This window comes from Triticum aestivum, chromosome 6A (assembly GCF_018294505.1).
Source record: "Triticum aestivum cultivar Chinese Spring chromosome 6A, IWGSC CS RefSeq v2.1, whole genome shotgun sequence".
NCBI lineage: Eukaryota > Viridiplantae > Streptophyta > Magnoliopsida > Poales > Poaceae > Triticum > Triticum aestivum.
This window is the reverse complement of record NC_057809.1, coordinates 272,117,408-272,125,150: the sequence shown is the minus strand read 5'-3', so window position 1 is coordinate 272,125,150 and position 7,743 is coordinate 272,117,408. Positions and strand designations below refer to the sequence as shown.

Below are 7,743 nucleotides of genomic sequence, written 5' to 3'. Positions count from 1 at the left end.
CTTCTTGGTCACAGAAAGGGCATCTGTCTTGATGGGGTAGACCGCACCCAGCGAGGCGGCCAGACGTCCAACACATGTTTCTCATTGGTAGCCAGTTGAAGAAACGACATTGCAATAGGGCTCTAGACTTCCATGTGAAATCCGTTATTGGCACCACCTCGCTTCTGGTAAACATGGTGGTGTAGATGGAGCGAACCGAAAACTGCCCATTAGTTTCCCACGACCAAGTGATGGAATCCACAACACCTTCCTGGAGCCGAATCTGCCCCAAACGCTGCCAAACCTCCAAGTACTCCATATATTAGAAGAATTAAGTGGTTGCCTAATAAGACCGGCTCACGGACGAGAGGAATTTGAACTATGAGGCACATCGACTCGTTGTCTTCGAGTAGCCGGCTCATCGGATAAGCCCGCACATAGCTCTGCGGAGCTGCTCCGGGTCTTCCATTTTGCTTTGCCAGTCTGTTGATTTTTCTTCAAAAGGAAGTGTGAATCTAAATGAGTGTCTAGATGAGAAAATGGTACCTTCTTGATGGCTTGTCTCGTTCTCTTCAGGATAAAAGTTTCTGAGTTGGATGAGATTGAAATTACCTCAACATTACCGGCTCGACTGGCTTCCATGTGATCCTCAAAAGAGGGAGCGTCAGCAAGTTCATTAAAAAGATGACCAAGTGAGTCGAGCTCTACCTTCGACTCATTTCCAGCAGCCGTCTTATCGGCGTTGACCGGTTCATCCTCCTGCTCAACTGGAGGAGCATACTTTCGAGTTTTCTTCTTACAAAATCTAGAATCCGCCTGCATATATGATGAGCCAGAAATTAAGCTTAAAAACAAAAAATAAGTCAGACAGAATGAGTAAGAGTGCACAACTAAACTTACTTGAGGCACGGGATTGGTCAGACAGAAGGGAGCTGGCCCGGTTTTGTTGCACTTCTCTTAGGGCTCTCCCAACAGTTTCTATGTGGCTTTATTTACTTCTCCAGGAAAATTAACTTAACTGAAGCGTTGCACATCTGACGGGTCAACAGTGTAGTTGCACATCAAGTCACACCTCAAACTAAGGGGTTGGATTCACCAGCTTATCCAACACCGGGTTAGGTTGATCCCGGTGAGGCCATTAGTCGTCAAAGCCCTCAACTTGGAGTAAGGTAGCAATTGATAAAACGGAGCACAAATGGTATTGCATGGATGAAAATGAGGCCTAGGGTCTATACTTTTGCTAGTGCAATCTCTCAACAATGCTAATATAATTGGATCATATAACCATCCCTCAACATGCGATGAAGAATCACTCCAAAGTTCTTATCTAGTGGAGAACATAAGACAAAATTGTTTGTAGGGTAAGAAAACACCTCAAAGTTATCATTTCCGATCGATCTATCCAAGAGTTCGTACTAAAATAACACCAAGTTATCCTTTCCGATCGATCTATCTAAGAGTTCATACTAGAATAACACCATATGATACACATCAACCAACTCTAATGTCACCTAGATACTCCAATGTCACCGCGAGTATCCATGAGTTGATTATACTATATGCATCAAACAATTTCAGATTCATAATACTCAATCCAACACAAAGAACCTCAAAGAGTGCCCCAAGATTTCTACCGTAAAAACAAAGAAGAGAACATGCATCAACCCATATGCATATATTATCCCAATATCACCTCAGGAATCCGTGAGTTGAGTGCCAGAACACATATCAAGTGAATCAATATGATACCCCATTGTCACCATGGGTATTCATAGCAATACATACATCAAATGCTCTCAAATCCATAAAAGTATTCAATCCGATAAAATGAAATCTCAAAGGGAAAACTCAATTCATCACAACAAGACAGAGAGGGGAAAACACCATATGATCCAACTATATTAACAAAGCTCGCGATACATCAAGATCGTGCCAACTCAAGAATACAAGAGAGAGAGAGAGAGAGAGAGAGAGAGAGAGAGAGAGATAAAGAGATTAAACACATAGCTACTAGTACAAACCCTCAGCCCCGAGGGTGGACTGCTCCCTCCTCGTCATGGTGGCCGCTAGGATGATGAAGATGGCCACCGGTAATGATTTCCCCCTCCGGCAGGGTGCCGGAACAGGGTCTACATTGGTTTTTCGTGGCTACAGAGGCTTGTAGTGGCGGAACTTCTAATCTAGGGTTATTTCTGGGGATTTCTGTATTTATAGGATTATTTGGCCTCTGTTTCACACGAAGATGGGCCTCAAGGTGAGCACGATACACCTGCACACGGATTGGGCTCCAGGCGCGCCCAGGTGTATCTTGCTCACCTCATGGCTCTTCTAACCCTCCCAAGAAGCTTCTAGTGCCTATTTTATTCCAAAAAATCATCAAAAAGTTTCAGCTCATTTGAAGAACTTTAATTTCTGCACAAAAAAGAACACCATCATAGTTCTGCTGAAAACAGCGTCAGTCCTGTTAGTTCCATGCAAATCATACCAAAACCATATAAAATTGTTGTAAACATGGCATGAATACTTCATAAATTATAGATATGTTGAATAATTCATAAGTTATTGATATGTTGAATACTGCATAAATTATTAGCAGTTGAGTTGTCAATTCAACCACACCTAAAAGACTTAATATCTGCAGCAAGGTGATCAGTAGAAAAGTAGTATGGTAGTTTGATAGTAACGGTAACGGTAGCTATAGTAACAGTAGCAGTTTTGTAGTGATTGTAATAGCAGCAACAACGGAAGTAACTTAGGAAAGATCAATATATGAAAAGCTCGTAGGCATTGGGTCGGTGATGGATAATTGTGTTGGATTGCATTCACCATGTAATAGTTATAACCTAGAGCGATGCAGAACTAGCTCCAATTCATCAATGTATTGTAAGCATGCATTCCGTTTTATAGTCATACGTGCTTATGGAAAAGATCTTGCATGATATCTTTTGTCCTACCCTCCCGTGGCAGCGGGGTCCATAAGGAAACTAGGGGATATTAAGGCCTCCTTATAATAGAGAATCAGAACAAAGCATTAGCACTTAGTGAATACATGAACTCCTCAAACTATGGTAATCACCAGAAAGAATCCCAATTATTGTCACCTTGGGGTATGTGGATCATAACTCGTAATAGGTGCATATAACTTGCAAGATAGGATGGTAAAAGAGATCCAGTCACACTCATACTCAACATTACCTAAACAGAAAGCATGACCATGATAATAGTGCTCTCTAGCTGGTGCTTTTGATGAGAAGATGATGACTCAACAATAAAAGTAAATAGATAGACCCTTCAAAGAGGGAAGCAGGGATTTGCAGAGGTGCAAGAGGTCGAAGCTTTTAAAATAGAGATGAATATAATTTTGGCCGGTATGCTTTCATTGTCAAATTAGCGACCGAGGATTTTCACTATATTCCATGGTAGACACATTATAGGCGGTTCCCAAATAGAAAAGTAAAGTTTTACTCCCCCTCCACCAACAAACACAAGCCATGGCTAGCCGAATCCTCAGGTACCCTCCATACCAACAACACTTCGGGGGAGTTTTGTTTCATTATTATGTTTTGATTTTGATCATAGGACTGGACATCCCAATTACCAGCCACTTTCTCGTGAATGAAAAGTGAATAAACACTCCTCATGAGAATAACCCACCTAGGATGGAATATATTGACCGCCCCCTGTCACTTCATGAGCGATTCGGGCATACCAAACAGATTATCATTTGAAGATTTAGAGTCTGGCACATGCAAATTTACTTGGAACGGTAGGTAATTACCGCATATAGGTAGGTATGCTGGACTCATATGGAATAACTTTGGGTTTTATGAAGTGAATGCACAAGCAGTATTCCTGCTTAGTACAAGTGAAGGCTAGCAAATAGATCGAGGAGCGACCAACTAGAGAGTGGCAACGGTCATAAACATGCATTGAGGTTAATCAACATTGAATACGAGCATGAGTGGGATATTAAAAACCATGAACATAAATATCATGGAGGCTTTGTTGGTTTTGATTCAACTACATGCGTGAACATGTGCCAAGTCAAGCCACTTGAATCATTTAGAGGAGGATACCATCCTATCATACTACATCATAATCCATTTTAAATGCATGTTGACTACAAGATAAACCATTATCCACTCCTAGATATTTAAGCATGGCATGAGTAACTATGATCTCTAATTGTCATTGGAAACATGTTCATTTGTAATGACCAAACCTCGAAGGATTTGAGTCTCTGTGCTTACCGTGCTAGTCCCTGGATCGAACTCGCTAGCACACACAATATAGATGAATACCATAAAAGCAAGTGCATCATTTATTACAACGTATGATCCAGAATATATAAAATAAAACAATATGCATATCACATGGCTAGCTTTATTCAATCAAACAACGGAAAGTAGCAAAAAATAATGATGAGTCCCATCATAGCCCACTGGCGATGCTGAGTGCAGACGCACGACCCTAACGGTACCTTACTATTCGTCTGAATATCCTGCAACATGAGACTTTGCGGCCATATAGGTCAATACTTTGAATATATTGGCAAGTTACGCAGGAGTAATAATAAAGCAGACCTATTTGTATATGCATAGTATAACAACAGGAAGGCTTCAGGCTTTATTTTTGCAGAAAGCTGATTTTGTCCTCATAACTACCTAATAGTCAAATTTTTATTTAGTTCTTTTATTACTACAGTTATATACACAAGGTTGAGTTGGCAAAATCAACTCCAACCTACCCTTTTATTAAGTTGCCCACAAATATTATTAAGTGTCACATCTGTCAAGATCATCAAACAACTGTAATGGCATAGTCGCTCAAATTTGTGCATAACCGGGGACACGGCTAATCATGATTAGTTTTTAGTACTCTACAGAGTTTTGCACACTCTACCCACTAGACCCAACCCGAAGATTGAGACGAAGTCTTTCAGAAGTAGTCACCTCCACCCAGTGGCAGTCGGTACACCTACTCATATCTACATCTGCTAGCTTACCTGGGCAAGGGTCCCACAACCTACTCAACTAAGCCGGAGGCCATTTAGCTAGTGGTTGCGCATGGAAGCTACTAGTCACTAAGTCTGTCTGATCTTTTTGAGCCTGGGTGGCCATCCACTTAAATTCAAAGGGTATAAACCATGATGTTCTTGAAACCACCCATCAATACCAGTTCCGCCCAGAGGTGAGTTAAATCCTTTATTAATACTCAATTTGTTATATATATATATAATCTTCACATAATCCCAATGGATACATGAACCACCCCCGTCTACAAAGCATAACAAACTATAACTACCACGATTTGCAAAAGATGGGATGATAGCTCAACAACATAGCAAAATTATATAGTAATCCTATACATGCATATTTTCATAGTGTGATATAACTACATGCATAGAAAACAATAGGTAAAGGATGGTCAACATGTAACTTGCCTTGGTTCTGGTTCAGAAAGTTACACTCCTGACAAAGGTTTACGTCGCACTCCAGACAATCTACACGTTTCACACAATTCCACAAATCAATCACCGGAACACAAATAGAACCAAAACAAAACCAATAGCAAGAAAACCATTTCAAAATCCAACAACAGTTGCTTAACAGCACCTAAATTGCACTACAGTCACAATGCAAAAAGAAACACTCAAATCACCGGAAGTTTTAATTCAAATTTGAACGAATTAAAATTTAAAAGGTGCAAACATGTGCAAAGTTGGTACTGTGATAAAGTACAGATTTTCTTGAGTGCATAGGGTAAAGAATTACCTAAATTGGACTTATAGAATAGAAGATATACCTAGCTGAAGTTTTAGCTGAAATCTGAAAAAGAAAACGGAAAACAACAAAAAAGAACCTGGGCGCTGTAGCGAACTCCTGTAGAAGCTCCTGTAGCGAGGTGCCACATGGAAGTTCATGATTGGCTGAAAAACCTCATGTGCGTGCGTGCTCACCGTGTACGGAGGAAAACGGCGGCGGCAGTCGGCGGCTGCGGTGGCGCTGCTCCGGCGACTCTCCGGCGAGGGTGAAGTGATGGGTGGGTGCGGCGTTGAGCGGCGGAGGCGGTGGTCGTGAGTACGGCGACGGGGGCATCCTCTACTGACGGCGGCGTCGCGAACTCCGGAGTGCTCCGGCAAACGGTGGTCGAGCTCGTTCCTCTCTCCCTGCTCGGTTTCTGGCCACAAGACTTTGTGAAAAACGTGGGTCGTGGAGAGATGGATCTAAGAGGGCAAGAGATGCGGCGGCACTGGCTCTTACGGTGGCGAAAATCTCCGGCGAACGGCGGAGCTCTAGGCGAGATCCGTTTCGCCCTATCCAGAGCGTGCGGCTACGGAAGGAATCGAGATCAGGGGTGTGGGGTTCCTCGTGGAGTTTGGCCCGCGTACGGCGGGTCGGACGCGCACGAGGTGGACCAGGAGCGCGAGCTCGAGTCGGGCTCGGCCTCGGCATGCGTGCATGCCTGCGGCGGTGTCCGGCTCCGGTTAGGGACGAACAGGGTGCCAGGCCCCGCTGGTCAGCGGCTGGAGGCGATAGCGAGGGGGCGATGGGAGCAGCGACGCATACCACTTCGCTGGCTGGGCCGCGGTGCGTTGGCGCTGGGGTTGGTGGGCCGCGGCAGGCTGGCTGGCTAGCTTGCCGGCTCGCTGGGCCGCGCAGTGCGCTGCGCTACGGTTTTCTTTTTCTTTTTTTAAACACAAACCGGAGTAGCAAAATAAATAAAATAGAAACCACAAAATAAAATATAAATAAAAATATATAGACACACAGTAAAATACATACACCTAATATAAACTACAGGAACAGCAGTTCCTCGTACAGTGCATTTTTTGGAAAATCATTTTTTATGCAATAGGCCACACAAACAGTCACAAAACAGTCAAATAAAATATTTTGGGGATTAATAAAAATACTAGAACTCATCAGATGATCTGGAAATAATATTCTGGACATTATGACATTTTTAAAATAGGGGAGAGTCATGTTATCTCCACTCCAATAAATTGCCTTTAGTTGCATAATGATTCGAATATTTCAGAAAAGCAAAAATGCATGGAAAAATATGAGATGCATATGAATGATCTATTAACATCCTAATTTAGGAAAATTGGGATGTTACATCATTCATAATAGGCTGAATCAAGAACAGTTAGCTAAACATATTTAGAAAAACAAGACAGGTTGAGTTCATACCAGCTTTTCTTCAACTTAATCAATTCATGAAATTTCATCATTATTGCATTTCACATGCACGACTAAAAGATGTGAATAATAATAAGAGTGCATGTGTCGTGGACTAAGCTGAAATCTGCAAACATTTATTCAAAAGAGAAGACAAGGTAATATGGACTCTTTGTTAGATCAACAATAATGCATATGAGAGCCACTCAACATTTTCATCGTGGTCTTCTCCTTACGACGACCCAAAAAAAAAAGAATTTCAAAGAAGCACACTGAAATATTTTGGAGTTTTTGTTTTTCCGAAGAAAGCATAATGAAAGAAAAACGAAAAAGTGAAAAAACTATATACACGGGTAAGCTCCCGACAAGCAAAAGAAGAACTAGAAATCTTTTTGGGGTTTCTTTTAATATTACTAACTACTAAATAGAATAAACTAAAAAGAACAATAAAAAAGAAACGAGAAATAGTTTTGGGTTTTCGCAAAATTTTCAAACAAATAAGAAGAAGGTAAAAAAAACTAATATGGATTATACATTGAAAAGGGATGAACACCGACAACTGGAATGAATGTGTGATGCA

The 7,743-nt window shown here is 41.7% G+C and overlaps 1 long non-coding RNA gene across 1 annotated transcript; it reads right to left on the bottom strand.

The window, feature by feature from the left end:
- Window positions 1-2,124: 2,124 nt before the first annotated feature.
- Window positions 2,125-6,465, bottom strand: LOC123127424 (uncharacterized). Its single transcript, XR_006462466.1, has 3 exons — window positions 6,243-6,465; window positions 5,939-6,159; window positions 2,125-5,482 (listed from the first exon to the last, which is right to left on the bottom strand). It is a non-coding gene; the product is annotated as an uncharacterized lncRNA (long non-coding RNA).
- Between the last annotated feature and the right edge of the window lie 1,278 nt (window positions 6,466-7,743).